At 46.4% G+C, this 19042-nt stretch overlaps 6 non-coding genes and 1 pseudogene across 6 annotated transcripts; all 7 read left to right on the forward strand.

Annotated features, from left to right (window-relative positions):
* Nucleotides 1-1527: 1527 nt before the first annotated feature.
* Nucleotides 1528-1718, forward strand: LOC130337456 (U2 spliceosomal RNA). The gene has a single exon (XR_008878334.1). It is a non-coding gene; the product is annotated as a U2 spliceosomal RNA (small nuclear RNA).
* A 2091-nt stretch (nucleotides 1719-3809) lies between these two features.
* Nucleotides 3810-4000, forward strand: LOC130337354 (U2 spliceosomal RNA). Its single transcript, XR_008878243.1, has one exon. It is a non-coding gene; the product is annotated as a U2 spliceosomal RNA (small nuclear RNA).
* Nucleotides 4001-6085: 2085 nt separating this feature from the next.
* Nucleotides 6086-6276, forward strand: LOC130337355 (U2 spliceosomal RNA). Its single transcript, XR_008878244.1, has one exon. It is a non-coding gene; the product is annotated as a U2 spliceosomal RNA (small nuclear RNA).
* Nucleotides 6277-8360: 2084 nt separating this feature from the next.
* LOC130337356 (U2 spliceosomal RNA) lies at nucleotides 8361-8551 on the forward strand. The gene has a single exon (XR_008878245.1). It is a non-coding gene; the product is annotated as a U2 spliceosomal RNA (small nuclear RNA).
* A 2113-nt stretch (nucleotides 8552-10664) lies between these two features.
* LOC130337357 (U2 spliceosomal RNA) lies at nucleotides 10665-10855 on the forward strand. Its single transcript, XR_008878246.1, has one exon. It is a non-coding gene; the product is annotated as a U2 spliceosomal RNA (small nuclear RNA).
* A 2101-nt stretch (nucleotides 10856-12956) lies between these two features.
* Nucleotides 12957-13147, forward strand: LOC130337383 (U2 spliceosomal RNA). Its single transcript, XR_008878270.1, has one exon. It is a non-coding gene; the product is annotated as a U2 spliceosomal RNA (small nuclear RNA).
* Nucleotides 13148-15242: 2095 nt separating this feature from the next.
* LOC130337403 (U2 spliceosomal RNA) lies at nucleotides 15243-15460 on the forward strand (annotated as a pseudogene).
* Nucleotides 15461-19042: the final 3582 nt, after the last annotated feature.

Here is a 19042-nt window from a genome sequence, read left to right on the forward strand (position 1 = left end):
ATCCATTGCACTAATGGATTGGTCATCAGCTGGCTGTCTATGTCCCGCATCAATATAGACCAAAGTACAGAGGGTTAGGCTATGCTATTGTGCACCTACCTGATGCATCAGAAGGTGCGAGGCCCTTGCTAAATTCTGTGCACAGACTTTGAGATCTATACTTTAGACTGTATCTAAACCTGCTCCAACATGGACTGACATTCTGGCCTACTTTCAGCCGATGCGACTTGTCTGTCGCTGAACAGTCGCTTTTTATGTATTCAGCACCTATGTATAATGTTGTAAAAATGCTCTAGAAGCTAAAGTCGCAGAAATGTCACACATATTTGGCCTGCAACTTTCTGTGCGACAAATTCAGACAGGAAAAATCAGTATAAATCCTTAGAAAATTATCCCCCAGTGTCTCCATCTGCTGGCGGTATTGAATAAGCATTGCTGCACTGATGGGGTATGCATTAGACGAAAAAAAAGAAGAAAAAGAAGAATAATACGCCCAGAAAAGAGGCGAAAAGGAGAAAAACGTAAAAAAACGTGAAAAAAAAGTAAGAGGAAGAGAAGGGAAAAAAAGGTGGAAATGGGTTTAAAAGTGATTTCGGCGGAGAAATATATATATATATATATATATATATATATATATATATATATATATATATACGCGCACACACACACATATATATAAACGTATTCTCCGTTGAGATATTGCAGCCGCTGCTGTGTCCAGGCCCAGGAGCCTTAGCACTGTGCTGTGATGTCACTCAATACCACTGACATCACTAGGTGTAAACAACATCTCTCCTTTGCTGTGTATGTGACTATGGAGCTGTTTGGTGATGTCGTCTATTATGGCCTTCATAGAAGCAACAGGAGATTGTTGCATCCATCTAGAACCCTCAGAACTACAGTGCTATGATGTCACTCACTTCCACAGGCCTTGCAGAGTGTAAACAACAACAACCCAGCTTTGTTGTGTATGTAACCATAGGGATTTGTGATGTCACCTAGAACCTTCACAGCAGCGACAGCTTTATGAGGAGCATCAGCACTGCTCTGCCTGAGCAGAACCATCACCGCCATAGGTTGTCAAATAACCCGGATTTAACCCACACAGGTAAGTCCAATGGGGTGCAGGCATGTCCTCTATGCTTACAGCTTCCCGTGGGTGTTGGTTTGATACCGTTTGGGGACAGCCAAGGAGGCATCTGCAGGCAACAAAGGTAGGTGTGTGCTTGTGTGTGTGTTTCCTATGCAGATCCTAAGCCCAGTGTCACATGCAAGTAGGAGGAGTAAGAAGGGTTCCTGGCAAATCCGGGTTATGGATTGCATTTAAAAAGGCCCCGTGGGAGTGCAATGGGCCCCTGTCTTGCTGCTTAGCAATAATGGTATGGGTTTAGGTTCTGCTGTGTGTACTGGTGGTTGACTGCCCCCCAGCCCAGAGTGTGCATGGAAAATTGTCTGGCAGCCTCCCTGACAGCAAGCAGTGATAGTGCCCATGAAGGGGACCTTGTTGGGCCCGCCCCTTTCACGGTTATCGCTTCTCGGCCTTTTGGCTAAGATCAAGTGTAGTATCTGTTCTTATCAGTTTAATATCTGATACGTCCCCTATCTGGGGACCATATATTAAATGGATTTTTGAGAACGGGGGCCGATTTCGAAGCTTGCTTCCGTCGCCCTATGCATTGACCCGATATGGCAGTATCTTCGGGTACAGTGCACCACCCCCTTACAGGGTTAAAAAGAAAGATTCCTACTTTCATTGCTACCTGCTTGCTGGCTAGCCAGCTAGCCAGCCCTGTGGGCCTTGCTGCTGCAGCCAAAAAACAAAAGGTGGTGCTGCTGCTGCTGCTTCTGCTGCTTCTGCTTGTGTCTGGCCGCTGTTGGAGCGTCCAGGCACAGGACTTCTGCTGCTGCTGACTAAATGACCTCCTTAATTGGATCATTTGAGTAGCCAGCACACCTGTGCAGGTAGGGCATGACATGATAGGCAGCTGCCTTGATAGCGGGTGGGTGCTGAATGTTCCTAATTGACAAAATAAGATTAATGCTTATGAAGAAATATAAAATCTCATCCCTTCCCCAATATCGCGCCACACCCCTACCCCTTAATTCCCTGGTTGAACTTGATGGACATATGTCTTTTTTCGACCGTACTAACTATGTAACTATGTAACATAACATGGGGGGGGGGGGGTCTCCTGGCTGTTCACACAGGTGTGTCATTGCTGTACATTGACCATGCATTGCTTCTGTGGTATTGCAAAGGCAAAGACAAATGCTTCCAGCCATCCATTGCACTAATGGATTGGTCATCAGCTGGCTGTCTATGTCCCGCATCAATATAGACCAAAGTACAGAGGGTTAGGCTATGCTATTGTGCACCTACCTGATGCATCAGAAGGTGCGAGGCCCTTGCTAAATTCTGTGCACAGACTTTGAGATCTATACTTTAGACTGTATCTAAACCTGCTCCAACATGGACTGACATTCTGGCCTACTTTCAGCCGATGCGACTTGTCTGTCGCTGAACAGTCGCTTTTTATGTATTCAGCACCTATGTATAATGTTGTAAAAATGCTCTAGAAGCTAAAGTCGCAGAAATGTCACACATATTTGGCCTGCAACTTTCTGTGCGACAAATTCAGACAGGAAAAATCAGTATAAATCCTTAGAAAATTATCCCCCAGTGTCTCCATCTGCTGGCGGTATTGAATAAGCATTGCTGCACTGATGGGGTATGCATTAGACGAAAAAAAAGAAGAAAAAGAAGAATAATACGCCCAGAAAAGAGGCGAAAAGGAGAAAAACGTAAAAAAACGTGAAAAAAAAGTAAGAGGAAGAGAAGGGAAAAAAAGGTGGAAATGGGTTTAAAAGTGATTTCGGCGGAGAATATATATATATATATATATATATATATATATATATATATATATATATATATACGCGCACACACACACATATATATAAACGTATTCTCCGTTGAGATATTGCAGCCGCTGCTGTGTCCAGGCCCAGGAGCCTTAGCACTGTGCTGTGATGTCACTCAATACCACTGACATCACTAGGTGTAAACAACATCTCTCCTTTGCTGTGTATGTGACTATGGAGCTGTTTGGTGATGTCGTCTATTATGGCCTTCATAGAAGCAACAGGAGATTGTTGCATCCATCTAGAACCCTCAGAACTACAGTGCTATGATGTCACTCACTTCCACAGGCCTTGCAGAGTGTAAACAACAACAACCCAGCTTTGTTGTGTATGTAACCATAGGGATTTGTGATGTCACCTAGAACCTTCACAGCAGCGACAGCTTTATGAGGAGCATCAGCACTGCTCTGCCTGAGCAGAACCATCACCGCCATAGGTTGTCAAATAACCCGGATTTAACCCACACAGGTAAGTCCAATGGGGTGCAGGCATGTCCTCTATGCTTACAGCTTCCCGTGGGTGTTGGTTTGATACCGTTTGGGGACAGCCAAGGAGGCATCTGCAGGCAACAAAGGTAGGTGTGTGCTTGTGTGTGTGTTTCCTATGCAGATCCTAAGCCCAGTGTCACATGCAAGTAGGAGGAGTAAGAAGGGTTCCTGGCAAATCCGGGTTATGGATTGCATTTAAAAAGGCCCCGTGGGAGTGCAATGGGCCCCTGTCTTGCTGCTTAGCAATAATGGTATGGGTTTAGGTTCTGCTGTGTGTACTGGTGGTTGACTGCCCCCCAGCCCAGAGTGTGCATGGAAAATTGTCTGGCAGCCTCCCTGACAGCAAGCAGTGATAGTGCCCATGAAGGGGACCTTGTTGGGCCCGCCCCTTTCACGGTTATCGCTTCTCGGCCTTTTGGCTAAGATCAAGTGTAGTATCTGTTCTTATCAGTTTAATATCTGATACGTCCCCTATCTGGGGACCATATATTAAATGGATTTTTGAGAACGGGGGCCGATTTCGAAGCTTGCTTCCGTCGCCCTATGCATTGACCCGATATGGCAGTATCTTCGGGTACAGTGCACCACCCCCTTACAGGGTTAAAAAGAAAGATTCCTACTTTCATTGCTACCTGCTTGCTGGCTAGCCAGCTAGCCAGCCCTGTGGGCCTTGCTGCTGCAGCCAAAAAACAAAAGGTGGTGCTGCTGCTGCTGCTTCTGCTGCTTCTGCTTGTGTCTGGCCGCTGTTGGAGCGTCCAGGCACAGGACTTCTGCTGCTGCTGACTAAATGGCCTCCTTAATTGGATCATTTGAGTAGCCAGCACACCTGTGCAGGTAGGGCATGACATGATAGGCAGCTGCCTTGATAGCGGGTGGGTGCTGAATGTTCCTAATTGACAAAATAAGATTAATGCTTATGAAGAAATATAAAATCTCATCCCTTCCCCAATATCGCGCCACACCCCTACCCCTTAATTCCCTGGTTGAACTTGATGGACATATGTCTTTTTTCGACCGTACTAACTATGTAACTATGTAACATAACATGGGGGGGGGGGGGGGGTCTCCTGGCTGTTCACACAGGTGTGTCATTGCTGTACATTGACCATGCATTGCTTCTGTGGTATTGCAAAGGCAAAGACAAATGCTTCCAGCCATCCATTGCACTAATGGATTGGTCATCAGCTGGCTGTCTATGTCCCGCATCAATATAGACCAAAGTACAGAGGGTTAGGCTATGCTATTGTGCACCTACCTGATGCATCAGAAGGTGCGAGGCCCTTGCTAAATTCTGTGCACAGACTTTGAGATCTATACTTTAGACTGTATCTAAACCTGCTCCAACATGGACTGACATTCTGGCCTACTTTCAGCCGATGCGACTTGTCTGTCGCTGAACAGTCGCTTTTTATGTATTCAGCACCTATGTATAATGTTGTAAAAATGCTCTAGAAGCTAAAGTCGCAGAAATGTCACACATATTTGGCCTGCAACTTTCTGTGCGACAAATTCAGACAGGAAAAATCAGTATAAATCCTTAGAAAATTATCCCCCAGTGTCTCCATCTGCTGGCGGTATTGAATAAGCATTGCTGCACTGATGGGGTATGCATTAGACGAAAAAAAAGAAGAAAAAGAAGAATAATACGCCCAGAAAAGAGGCGAAAAGGAGAAAAACGTAAAAAAACGTGAAAAAAAAGTAAGAGGAAGAGAAGGGAAAAAAAGGTGGAAATGGGTTTAAAAGTGATTTCGGCGGAGAAATATATATATATATATATATATATATATATATATATATATATACGCGCACACACACACATATATATAAACGTATTCTCCGTTGAGATATTGCAGCCGCTGCTGTGTCCAGGCCCAGGAGCCTTAGCACTGTGCTGTGATGTCACTCAATACCACTGACATCACTAGGTGTAAACAACATCTCTCCTTTGCTGTGTATGTGACTATGGAGCTGTTTGGTGATGTCGTCTATTATGGCCTTCATAGAAGCAACAGGAGATTGTTGCATCCATCTAGAACCCTCAGAACTACAGTGCTATGATGTCACTCACTTCCACAGGCCTTGCAGAGTGTAAACAACAACAACCCAGCTTTGTTGTGTATGTAACCATAGGGATTTGTGATGTCACCTAGAACCTTCACAGCAGCGACAGCTTTATGAGGAGCATCAGCACTGCTCTGCCTGAGCAGAACCATCACCGCCATAGGTTGTCAAATAACCCGGATTTAACCCACACAGGTAAGTCCAATGGGGTGCAGGCATGTCCTCTATGCTTACAGCTTCCCGTGGGTGTTGGTTTGATACCGTTTGGGGACAGCCAAGGAGGCATCTGCAGGCAACAAAGGTAGGTGTGTGCTTGTGTGTGTGTTTCCTATGCAGATCCTAAGCCCAGTGTCACATGCAAGTAGGAGGAGTAAGAAGGGTTCCTGGCAAATCCGGGTTATGGATTGCATTTAAAAAGGCCCCGTGGGAGTGCAATGGGCCCCTGTCTTGCTGCTTAGCAATAATGGTATGGGTTTAGGTTCTGCTGTGTGTACTGGTGGTTGACTGCCCCCCAGCCCAGAGTGTGCATGGAAAATTGTCTGGCAGCCTCCCTGACAGCAAGCAGTGATAGTGCCCATGAAGGGGACCTTGTTGGGCCCGCCCCTTTCACGGTTATCGCTTCTCGGCCTTTTGGCTAAGATCAAGTGTAGTATCTGTTCTTATCAGTTTAATATCTGATACGTCCCCTATCTGGGGACCATATATTAAATGGATTTTTGAGAACGGGGGCCGATTTCGAAGCTTGCTTCCGTCGCCCTATGCATTGACCCGATATGGCAGTATCTTCGGGTACAGTGCACCACCCCCTTACAGGGTTAAAAAGAAAGATTCCTACTTTCATTGCTACCTGCTTGCTGGCTAGCCAGCTAGCCAGCCCTGTGGGCCTTGCTGCTGCAGCCAAAAAACAAAAGGTGGTGCTGCTGCTGCTGCTTCTGCTGCTTCTGCTTGTGTCTGGCCGCTGTTGGAGCGTCCAGGCACAGGACTTCTGCTGCTGCTGACTAAATGGCCTCCTTAATTGGATCATTTGAGTAGCCAGCACACCTGTGCAGGTAGGGCATGACATGATAGGCAGCTGCCTTGATAGCGGGTGGGTGCTGAATGTTCCTAATTGACAAAATAAGATTAATGCTTATGAAGAAATATAAAATCTCATCCCTTCCCCAATATCGCGCCACACCCCTACCCCTTAATTCCCTGGTTGAACTTGATGGACATATGTCTTTTTTCGACCGTACTAACTATGTAACTATGTAACATAACATGGGGGGGGGGGGTCTCCTGGCTGTTCACACAGGTGTGTCATTGCTGTACATTGACCATGCATTGCTTCTGTGGTATTGCAAAGGCAAAGACAAATGCTTCCAGCCATCCATTGCACTAATGGATTGGTCATCAGCTGGCTGTCTATGTCCCGCATCAATATAGACCAAAGTACAGAGGGTTAGGCTATGCTATTGTGCACCTACCTGATGCATCAGAAGGTGCGAGGCCCTTGCTAAATTCTGTGCACAGACTTTGAGATCTATACTTTAGACTGTATCTAAACCTGCTCCAACATGGACTGACATTCTGGCCTACTTTCAGCCGATGCGACTTGTCTGTCGCTGAACAGTCGCTTTTTATGTATTCAGCACCTATGTATAATGTTGTAAAAATGCTCTAGAAGCTAAAGTCGCAGAAATGTCACACATATTTGGCCTGCAACTTTCTGTGCGACAAATTCAGACAGGAAAAATCAGTATAAATCCTTAGAAAATTATCCCCCAGTGTCTCCATCTGCTGGCGGTATTGAATAAGCATTGCTGCACTGATGGGGTATGCATTAGACGAAAAAAAAGAAGAAAAAGAAGAATAATACGCCCAGAAAAGAGGCGAAAAGGAGAAAAACGTAAAAAAAACGTGAAAAAAAAGTAAGAGGAAGAGAAGGGAAAAAAAGGTGGAAATGGGTTTAAAAGTGATTTCGGCGGAGAAATATATATATATATATATATATATATATATATATATATATATATACGCGCACACACACACATATATATAAACGTATTCTCCGTTGAGATATTGCAGCCGCTGCTGTGTCCAGGCCCAGGAGCCTTAGCACTGTGCTGTGATGTCACTCAATACCACTGACATCACTAGGTGTAAACAACATCTCTCCTTTGCTGTGTATGTGACTATGGAGCTGTTTGGTGATGTCGTCTATTATGGCCTTCATAGAAGCAACAGGAGATTGTTGCATCCATCTAGAACCCTCAGAACTACAGTGCTATGATGTCACTCACTTCCACAGGCCTTGCAGAGTGTAAACAACAACAACCCAGCTTTGTTGTGTATGTAACCATAGGGATTTGTGATGTCACCTAGAACCTTCACAGCAGCGACAGCTTTATGAGGAGCATCAGCACTGCTCTGCCTGAGCAGAACCATCACCGCCATAGGTTGTCAAATAACCCGGATTTAACCCACACAGGTAAGTCCAATGGGGTGCAGGCATGTCCTCTATGCTTACAGCTTCCCGTGGGTGTTGGTTTGATACCGTTTGGGGACAGCCAAGGAGGCATCTGCAGGCAACAAAGGTAGGTGTGTGCTTGTGTGTGTGTTTCCTATGCAGATCCTAAGCCCAGTGTCACATGCAAGTAGGAGGAGTAAGAAGGGTTCCTGGCAAATCCGGGTTATGGATTGCATTTAAAAAGGCCCCGTGGGAGTGCAATGGGCCCCTGTCTTGCTGCTTAGCAATAATGGTATGGGTTTAGGTTCTGCTGTGTGTACTGGTGGTTGACTGCCCCCCAGCCCAGAGTGTGCATGGAAAATTGTCTGGCAGCCTCCCTGACAGCAAGCAGTGATAGTGCCCATGAAGGGGACCTTGTTGGGCCCGCCCCTTTCACGGTTATCGCTTCTCGGCCTTTTGGCTAAGATCAAGTGTAGTATCTGTTCTTATCAGTTTAATATCTGATACGTCCCCTATCTGGGGACCATATATTAAATGGATTTTTGAGAACGGGGGCCGATTTCGAAGCTTGCTTCCGTCGCCCTATGCATTGACCCGATATGGCAGTATCTTCGGGTACAGTGCACCACCCCCTTACAGGGTTAAAAAGAAAGATTCCTACTTTCATTGCTACCTGCTTGCTGGCTAGCCAGCTAGCCAGCCCTGTGGGCCTTGCTGCTGCTGCTGCTGCTGCAGCCAAAAAACAAAAGGTGGTGCTGCTGCTGCTTCTGCTGCTTCTGCTTCTGCTTGTGTCTGGCCGCTGTTGGAGCGTCCAGGCACAGGACTTCTGCTGCTGCTGACTAAATGGCCTCCTTAATTGGATCATTTGAGTAGCCAGCACACCTGTGCAGGTAGGGCATGACATGATAGGCAGCTGCCTTGATAGCGGGTGGGTGCTGAAGGTTCCTAATTGACAAAATAAGATTAATGCTTATGAAGAAATATAAAATCTCATCCCTTCCCCAATATCGCGCCACACCCCTACCCCTTAATTCCCTGGTTGAACTTGATGGACATATGTCTTTTTTCGACCGTACTAACTATGTAACTATGTAACATAACATGGGGGGGGGGGGGGGGGTCTCCTGGCTGTTCACACAGGTGTGTCATTGCTGTACATTGACCATGCATTGCTTCTGTGGTATTGCAAAGGCAAAGACAAATGCTTCCAGCCATCCATTGCACTAATGGATTGGTCATCAGCTGGCTGTCTATGTCCCGCATCAATATAGACCAAAGTACAGAGGGTTAGGCTATGCTATTGTGCACCTACCTGATGCATCAGAAGGTGCGAGGCCCTTGCTAAATTCTGTGCACAGACTTTGAGATCTATGCTTTAGACTGTATCTAACCCTGCTCCAACATGGACTGACATTCTGGCCTACTTTCAGCCGATGCGACTTGTCTGTCGCTGAACAGTCGCTTTTTATGTATTCAGAACCTATGTATAATGATGTAAAAATGCTCTAGAAGCTAAAGTCGCAGAAATGTCACACATATTTGGCCTGCAACTTTCTGTGCGACAAATTCAGACAGGAAAAATCAGTATAAATCCTTAGAAAATTATCCCCCAGTGTCTCCATCTGCTGGCGGTATTGAATAAGCATTGCTGCACTGATGGGGTATGCATTAGACGAAAAAAAAGAAGAAAAAGAAGAATAATACGCCCAGAAAAGAGGCGAAAAGGAGAAAAACGTAAAAAAACGTGAAAAAAAAGTAAGAGGAAGAGAAGGGAAAAAAAGGTGGAAATGGGTTTAAAAGTGATTTCGGCGGAGAAATATATATATATATATATATATATATATATATATATATATATATATATATATATACGCGCACACACACACATATATATAAACGTATTCTCCGTTGAGATATTGCAGCCGCTGCTGTGTCCAGGCCCAGGAGCCTTAGCACTGTGCTGTGATGTCACTCAATACCACTGACATCACTAGGTGTAAACAACATCTCTCCTTTGCTGTGTATGTGACTATGGAGCTGTTTGGTGATGTCGTCTATTATGGCCTTCATAGAAGCAACAGGAGATTGTTGCATCCATCTAGAACCCTCAGAACTACAGTGCTATGATGTCACTCACTTCCACAGGCCTTGCAGAGTGTAAACAACAACAACCCAGCTTTGTTGTGTATGTAACCATAGGGATTTGTGATGTCACCTAGAACCTTCACAGCAGCGACAGCTTTATGAGGAGCATCAGCACTGCTCTGCCTGAGCAGAACCATCACCGCCATAGGTTGTCAAATAACCCGGATTTAACCCACACAGGTAAGTCCAATGGGGTGCAGGCATGTCCTCTATGCTTACAGCTTCCCGTGGGTGTTGGTTTGATACCGTTTGGGGACAGCCAAGGAGGCATCTGCAGGCAACAAAGGTAGGTGTGTGCTTGTGTGTGTGTTTCCTATGCAGATCCTAAGCCCAGTGTCACATGCAAGTAGGAGGAGTAAGAAGGGTTCCTGGCAAATCCGGGTTATGGATTGCATTTAAAAAGGCCCCGTGGGAGTGCAATGGGCCCCTGTCTTGCTGCTTAGTAATAATGGTATGGGTTTAGGTTCTGCTGTGTGTACTGGTGGTTGACTGCCCCCCAGCCCAGAGTGTGCATGGAAAATTGTCTGGCAGCCTCCCTGACAGCAAGCAGTGATAGTGCCCATGAAGGGGACCTTGTTGGGCCCGCCCCTTTCACGGTTATCGCTTCTCGGCCTTTTGGCTAAGATCAAGTGTAGTATCTGTTCTTATCAGTTTAATATCTGATACGTCCCCTATCTGGGGACCATATATTAAATGGATTTTTGAGAACGGGGGCCGATTTCGAAGCTTGCTTCCGTCGCCCTATGCATTGACCCGATATGGCAGTATCTTCGGGTACAGTGCACCACCCCCTTACAGGGTTAAAAAGAAAGATTCCTACTTTCATTGCTACCTGCTTGCTGGCTAGCCAGCTAGCCAGCCCTGTGGGCCTTGCTGCTGCTGCTGCAGCCAAAAAACAAAAGGTGGTGCTGCTGCTGCTTCTGCTGCTTCTGCTTCTGCTTGTGTCTGGCCGCTGTTGGAGCGTCCAGGCACAGGACTTCTGCTGCTGCTGACTAAATGGCCTCCTTAATTGGATCATTTGAGTAGCCAGCACACCTGTGCAGGTAGGGCATGACATGATAGGCAGCTGCCTTGATAGCGGGTGGGTGCTGAATGTTCCTAATTGACAAAATAAGATTAATGCTTATGAAGAAATATAAAATCTCATCCCTTCCCCAATATCGCGCCACACCCCTACCCCTTAATTCCCTGGTTGAACTTGATGGACATATGTCTTTTTTCGACCGTACTAACTATGTAACTATGTAACATAACATGGGGGGGGGGGGGGGGGGGTCTCCTGGCTGTTCACACAGGTGTGTCATTGCTGTACATTGACCATGCATTGCTTCTGTGGTATTGCAAAGGCAAAGACAAATGCTTCCAGCCATCCATTGCACTAATGGATTGGTCATCAGCTGGCTGTCTATGTCCCGCATCAATATAGACCAAAGTACAGAGGGTTAGGCTATGCTATTGTGCACCTACCTGATGCATCAGAAGGTGCGAGGCCCTTGCTAAATTCTGTGCACAGACTTTGAGATCTATGCTTTAGACTGTATCTAAACCTGCTCCAACATGGACTGACATTCTGGCCTACTTTCAGCCGATGCGACTTGTCTGTCGCTGAACAGTCGCTTTTTATGTATTCAGAACCTATGTATAATGATGTAAAAATGCTCTAGAAGCTAAAGTCGCAGAAATGTCACACATATTTGGCCTGCAACTTTCTGTGCGACAAATTCAGACAGGAAAAATCAGTATAAATCCTTAGAAAATTATCCCCCAGTGTCTCCATCTGCTGGCGGTATTGAATAAGCATTGCTGCACTGATGGGGTATGCATTAGACGAAAAAAAAGAAGAAAAAGAAGAATAATACGCCCAGAAAAGAGGCGAAAAGGAGAAAAACGTAAAAAAACGTGAAAAAAAAGTAAGAGGAAGAGAAGGGAAAAAAAGGTGGAAATGGGTTTAAAAGTGATTTCGGCGGAGAAATATATATATATATATATATATATATATATATATATATATATATATACGCGCACACACACACATATATATAAACGTATTCTCCGTTGAGATATTGCAGCCGCTGCTGTGTCCAGGCCCAGGAGCCTTAGCACTGTGCTGTGATGTCACTCAATACCACTGACATCACTAGGTGTAAACAACATCTCTCCTTTGCTGTGTATGTGACTATGGAGCTGTTTGGTGATGTCGTCTATTATGGCCTTCATAGAAGCAACAGGAGATTGTTGCATCCATCTAGAACCCTCAGAACTACAGTGCTATGATGTCACTCACTTCCACAGGCCTTGCAGAGTGTAAACAACAACAACCCAGCTTTGTTGTGTATGTAACCATAGGGATTTGTGATGTCACCTAGAACCTTCACAGCAGCGACAGCTTTATGAGGAGCATCAGCACTGCTCTGCCTGAGCAGAACCATCACCGCCATAGGTTGTCAAATAACCCGGATTTAACCCACACAGGTAAGTCCAATGGGGTGCAGGCATGTCCTCTATGCTTACAGCTTCCCGTGGGTGTTGGTTTGATACCGTTTGGGGACAGCCAAGGAGGCATCTGCAGGCAACAAAGGTAGGTGTGTGCTTGTGTGTGTGTTTCCTATGCAGATCCTAAGCCCAGTGTCACATGCAAGTAGGAGGAGTAAGAAGGGTTCCTGGCAAATCCGGGTTATGGATTGCATTTAAAAAGGCCCCGTGGGAGTGCAATGGGCCCCTGTCTTGCTGCTTAGCAATAATGGTATGGGTTTAGGTTCTGCTGTGTGTACTGGTGGTTGACTGCCCCCCAGCCCAGAGTGTGCATGGAAAATTGTCTGGCAGCCTCCCTGACAGCAAGCAGTGATAGTGCCCATGAAGGGCACCTTGTTGGGCCCGCCCCTTTCACGGTTATCGCTTCTCGGCCTTTTGGCTAAGATCAAGTGTAGTATCTGTTCTTATCAGTTTAATATCTGATACGTCCCCTATCTGGGGACCATATATTAAATGGATTTTTGAGAACGGGGGCCGATTTCGAAGCTTGCTTCCGTCGCCCTATGCATTGATCCGATATGGCAGTATCTTCGGGTACAGTGCACCACCCCCTTACAGGGTTAAAAAGAAAGATTCCTACTTTCATTGCTACCTGCTTGCTGGCTAGCCAGCTAGCCAGCCCTGTGGGCCTTGCTGCTGCTGCAGCCAAAAAACAAAAGGTGGTGCTGCTGCTGCTTCTGCTGCTTCTGCTTCTGCTTGTGTCTGGCCGCTGTTGGAGCGTCCAGGCACAGGACTTCTGCTGCTGCTGACTAAATGGCCTCCTTAATTGGATCATTTGAGTAGCCAGCACACCTGTGCAGGTAGGGCATGACATGATAGGCAGCTGCCTTGATAGCGGGTGGGTGCTGAATGTTCCTAATTGACAAAATAAGATTAATGCTTATGAAGAAATATAAAATCTCATCCCTTCCCCAATATCGCGCCACACCCCTACCCCTTAATTCCCTGGTTGAACTTGATGGACATATGTCTTTTTTCGACCGTACTAACTATGTAACTATGTAACATAACATGGGGGGGGGGGGGGGGTCTCCTGGCTGTTCACACAGGTGTGTCATTGCTGTACATTGACCATGCATTGCTTCTGTGGTATTGCAAAGGCAAAGACAAATGCTTCCAGCCATCCATTGCACTAATGGATTGGTCATCAGCTGGCTGTCTATGTCCCGCATCAATATAGACCAAAGTACAGAGGGTTAGGCTATGCTATTGTGCACCTACCTGATGCATCAGAAGGTGCGAGGCCCTTGCTAAATTCTGTGCACAGACTTTGAGATCTATGCTTTAGACTGTATCTAAACCTGCTCCAACATGGACTGACATTCTGGCCTACTTTCAGCCGATGCGACTTGTCTGTCGCTGAACAGTCGCTTTTTATGTATTCAGAACCTATGTATAATGATGTAAAAATGCTCTAGAAGCTAAAGTCGCAGAAATGTCACACATATTTGGCCTGCAACTTTCTGTGCGACAAATTCAGACAGGAAAAATCAGTATAAATCCTTAGAAAATGATCCCCCAGTGTCTCCATCTGCTGGCGGTATTGAATAAGCATTGCTGCACTGATGGGGTATGCATTAGACGAAAAAAAAGAAGAAAAAGAAGAATAATACGCCCAGAAAAGAGGCAAAAAGGAGAAAAACGTAAAAAAACGTGAAAAAAAAGTAAGAGGAAGAGAAGGGAAAAAAAGGTGGAAATGGGTTTAAAAGTGATTTCGGCGGAGAAATATATATATATATATATATATATATATATATATATATATATATATACGCGCACACACACACATATATATAAACGTATTCTCCGTTGAGATATTGCAGCCGCTGCTGTGTCCAGGCCCAGGAGCCTTAGCACTGTGCTGTGATGTCACTCAATACCACTGACATCACTAGGTGTAAACAACATCTCTCCTTTGCTGTGTATGTGACTATGGAGCTGTTTGGTGATGTCGTCTATTATGGCCTTCATAGAAGCAACAGGAGATTGTTGCATCCATCTAGAACCCTCAGAACTACAGTGCTATGATGTCACTCACTTCCACAGGCCTTGCAGAGTGTAAACAACAACAACCCAGCTTTGTTGTGTATGTAACCATAGGGATTTGTGATGTCACCTAGAACCTTCACAGCAGCGACAGCTTTATGAGGAGCATCAGCACTGCTCTGCCTGAGCAGAACCATCACCGCCATAGGTTGTCAAATAACCCGGATTTAACCCACACAGGTAAGTCCAATGGGGTGCAGGCATGTCCTCTATGCTTACAGCTTCCCGTGGGTGTTGGTTTGATACCGTTTGGGGACAGCCAAGGAGGCATCTGCAGGCAACAAAGGTAGGTGTGTGCTTGTGTGTGTGTTTCCTATGCAGATCCTAAGCCCAGTGTCACATGCAAGTAGGAGGAGTAAGAAGGGTTCCTGGCAAATCCGGGTTATGGATTGCATTTAAAAAGGCCCCGTGGGAGTGCAATGGGCCCCTGTCTTGCTGCTTAGCAATAATGGTATGGGTTTAGGTTCTGCTGTGTGTACTGGTGGTTGACTGCCCCCCAGCCCAGAGTGTGCATGGAAAATTGTCTGGCAGCCTCCCTGACAGCAAGCAGTGATAGTGCCCATGAAGGGCACCTTGTTGGGCCCGCCCCTTTCACGGTTATCGCTTCTCGGCCTTTTGGCTAAGATCAAGTGTAGTATCTGCATTTGGTCTGGTCGGAAGGTGTCTGTGGTACCCCGCTTCTCGGCCTTGGGGGATTGTCTCTCCTTACGGAGGGACTTCACCCCCTTGCTGCTATTGGGGAGCGGGCTTAGTCCACGGACAACGGGTTGCGATCCCCCTGTCTCTGGGACCTTGTGTCTCAGAAGGCATTTTCGGTACGTTGAGCGTTACCTGTAGCTTCGGAAGCACCTAGGGTACCCCCGACCTCTGCCTTGGGTAAGGGTTCCGCTTTTATAGCGGGATTCCGAGCCCCTGCTGCTATTGGGGAAGGGGCTTAGTCCCTGGGTGTGGAAGATGCCGTTCTCCTGGGCTTTCCCCTCTGGGGAAATGTCGATGCGAAATACCATCCGCATAGAGGTGTCGGAGAGCCATCGTCAGTTGAAGAACCTCCGCTTCATTGCGGAGGTGATTCTTCTTGACTACTTCCGCCTCAATAGGGAGGACATCCTGTGTCTAAATGACCAGGAAAGCCGTGGCCTGTATACCGTCACCTTCACGGCCACGGCGTGTTGCGATAACATCTATGCAACCTTGTCTGGTGCGGACCAGAGGGACGATCGACTCGACGGTCTTTCGTTCCAGTTCCTCTATGGTGAGGAACATATACCGTTGGTGGTGGCTATGCACAGCCCTCATGTGACCACGGAGGATATAGCCACTTTTCTTCGGCGATACTGCGAAGAGGTGCGATTCGCAAACAAAATCTTGAACTCCGTGCGGTTCTGGAACGGCAAGAGGAAGTTCTGGGTCAAGCTCCGTAAGGATCCCGGTGGTATTGGGGGTCTTTGCCATCCGCCCCCAAATTTTGCCATCGGGAGAGTTCGGGGCTTCCTGTTCTATCCTCAAATGCCTATGTATTGCCGAAATTGCTTGAGGTTTGGCCACACCCAGGAGACCTGCGGCGCGGAGCGTGTGATTCGCTGCAATAGGTGTGGCCAAGAAGGTCACATAGCCTCAAGATGTAGCCATACGATAAGGTGCAACCTCTGCGGAGAGGAAAATCACGATTTTAATTCCTGTCCCCATAAAGCAAAAACTACGATGGGTGGGTCAAGGCTGGGCCCACCCAAAGAGGGGACAGGACAAAAGACGTCCTTTTTTAAGATGCCCAAACCCCAGATGGCAGGTACTGATGGGTCCAGGCCCAAGACCTCTGGTGCTCCATCGGGGGGCCCACCGGTGGTAGTGCTAGGGGGAGGCCATGGGGATTCCACGAAGCCCGGGCGGGTGATCGAGTTTACTGCCCGGGAAATTGAAAGACGTCGATCGACTTCCTACCTGGCTCAAGAGCCCGCCGAAACTTCTGAAGGGGGCTCACCTGTGGCGGGTGGCAGCCGACGGGCCTCGGTGGGGGCAAAAGTGGACCCAAAATTGCAGCATAAGCCAGGTACTGGCTTGGCCCAGGGTCGCCCTGCTCCGGACGAAGAGGCCCCGGTGAAAGCCCGCCGGAAGGGGAGCCAGGTGGCCAGGTCTGAGCCCGGTCCTGTTACTCCGCCTATACAGGACAGGGCCAAGAAGACAAGTGGCGCCAAACCAGGGTTTGCTGCCCCGCCAGCAGTGGACCCGGTGGGTAAAACTGGCCATCGTCGATCGATGGGGAAGTTGGAGCAACAGTCCTCAGCAACGCTTGCTGGGGAACAAGCGATGAAAACTTCCCAAGGTAGCGGCAAAGGTTCCGGAAAAGAGGCCTCACAGGCCCCTGTGCAGCAGTTCCAGTCGTCAAATGATGAAAGAAGACGCAGATCCATCAGCCGGGGGCCAGAGATTACATCGAGTGAGAGCAACACAGAGGATATGGACAGCAGTGTGACATTTAAAAGACAAAGAGAAGAAGAAGAGGAAGACATTCAAAGGAAAGCGGCGTGCCGTAGTTCGGACGAGAGCGAGCTCAGGGTCGGGGCATCATCGATCTCAAGCTCCGACCCTCAGAACATCAAGGAGCTGATGACCCCGCAGGCGGGGGATGACGGTACGCAGCTTATTATTGACTTTGATTCTCCAAGCACGGACTCTCCATAAACTATGCCTATCCCTGTAAAAATTGCCTCACTCAATGTGAGGTCCTTAAAGAGCCCTGATCGCAGGGCTGCTTTATTTTCTTATCTAGAGACATGTGACTTTGACCTTTGCCTGCTACAAGAATGTGGAATCCCTAGTAAAATGGACTATAAAGACTTAAAAGAAGACTGGAAGCTGGGCCCATCCATATGGTCCGGTGCAAATGACTGTCGTTCTGTGGGTGTTGGGCTGCTCTGCCGAGGCCAGTCCTTTTCTATTCATACAGTAACTGAGATTGTGCCTGGCAGAGCTCTTTTAATTCATCTATATTTTAATGGACTTTTAATTCGTGTTTTAAATGTGTATGCCCCTCCTGATAAACAGGAGCGGGCAGAACTATTTGAAATTTTACCACTGTTTTGTGTTGGGTCTTCCCCCCTGCTGGTGGGAGGTGATTTTAACTGCATACGTGATGGGGAACACCGGCAGGGTGGGGATATTAATCGTAAAGACCGCACTTCTTACCTGCTTAAAAATTTTATTGATGATTTTAATTTGAAAGATTGCTGGAAGGATCTCTTGCCGGAGGACCCAGGCGCCACATGGTCCAATGGAAGAGTGAGCTCCAGAATCGATTTTATTTTTTCCTCTAGAGCTTTTAAACCCCTGAAATGCACGCTCGAGCAGAATATCTTCTCTGATCATAAGCTCCTCTTGGTGGGCCTGGAGCTAGAGGGGGAGCAAAAAGCAAAAAGGGGCCTCTGGAGATTAAACACCACACTCCTAGAGGACCCTGAGATAAAAGAGGAGTTTGTGCGGACCTACCAATGCTGGCAATCACAAAGAAAACCCCACGAGCCTATGCTGCACTGGTGGGAGGGCACCAAATCTAAAATCAGATTTTTTTTTATCAAAGCAGGTAAGAAGAAGGCAAAAATGGAAAAACAGTGGTTTTATGTTCTTAACATGCGTTTAAATGTACTTTTTAAATTGAAAGAAGCTGGTATGGATGTAGAAAATGATATTTTAAACCTTAAAACTGAAATAAAACATGCCATAGAAAAGAAAGGGAAACAAATCATTTTTAACTCACATGTGCAGCACCTGGAGGAGGGCGAGAAATGTTCCCGTTTCTTTTTTAAAAAAGTGATGAATAGGAGGGATATCATCCAAAACCTTGAGGGTGAATCCACTCCAAAAGGCATGTTAGATGCAGTTTTTAACTTCTACCAGCTTCTTTTTAATAAGAAAGATCTTAATCCATCCTTTTTAGAACATGTTCTTAATTCCCTTGATTTTAAGCTAGATGTTTTAGACCAGGAGGTTTTATCCCGTGATCTTAACTTAGATGAACTTTTATTTGTTTTTAAAAGTTTTTCTAGTGGGAAGGCCCCTGGGGAAGATGGTTTACCCATCGAATTTTATTTAGCTTTTTGGGATATTTTAAAGGATGATATGGTTTTATTGTATAAAGAAACTTTTATTGTTAATGAACTTCCCCCTTCCTGGAGGAGGGGGATTGTATCATTACTTTTTAAAAAGGGTGAAAAGGATATGCTAAAAAATTGGCGCCCCATCACACTTTTAAATGTTGATTATAAAGTTTTAGCCAAGTTATTAGCTGTCCGTTTTAAACCTTTTATTCATAAATTAATTCACCCAAATCAGGTTTGTGGGGTACCTGGAAGGTCTATAGCTGAATCCCTAAATATTTTAAGAGATGTTTTATGGTATTTTAAGG

Source organism: Hyla sarda, unplaced genomic scaffold (assembly GCF_029499605.1).
Source record: "Hyla sarda isolate aHylSar1 unplaced genomic scaffold, aHylSar1.hap1 scaffold_496, whole genome shotgun sequence".
NCBI classification, from domain to species: domain Eukaryota; kingdom Metazoa; phylum Chordata; class Amphibia; order Anura; family Hylidae; genus Hyla; species Hyla sarda.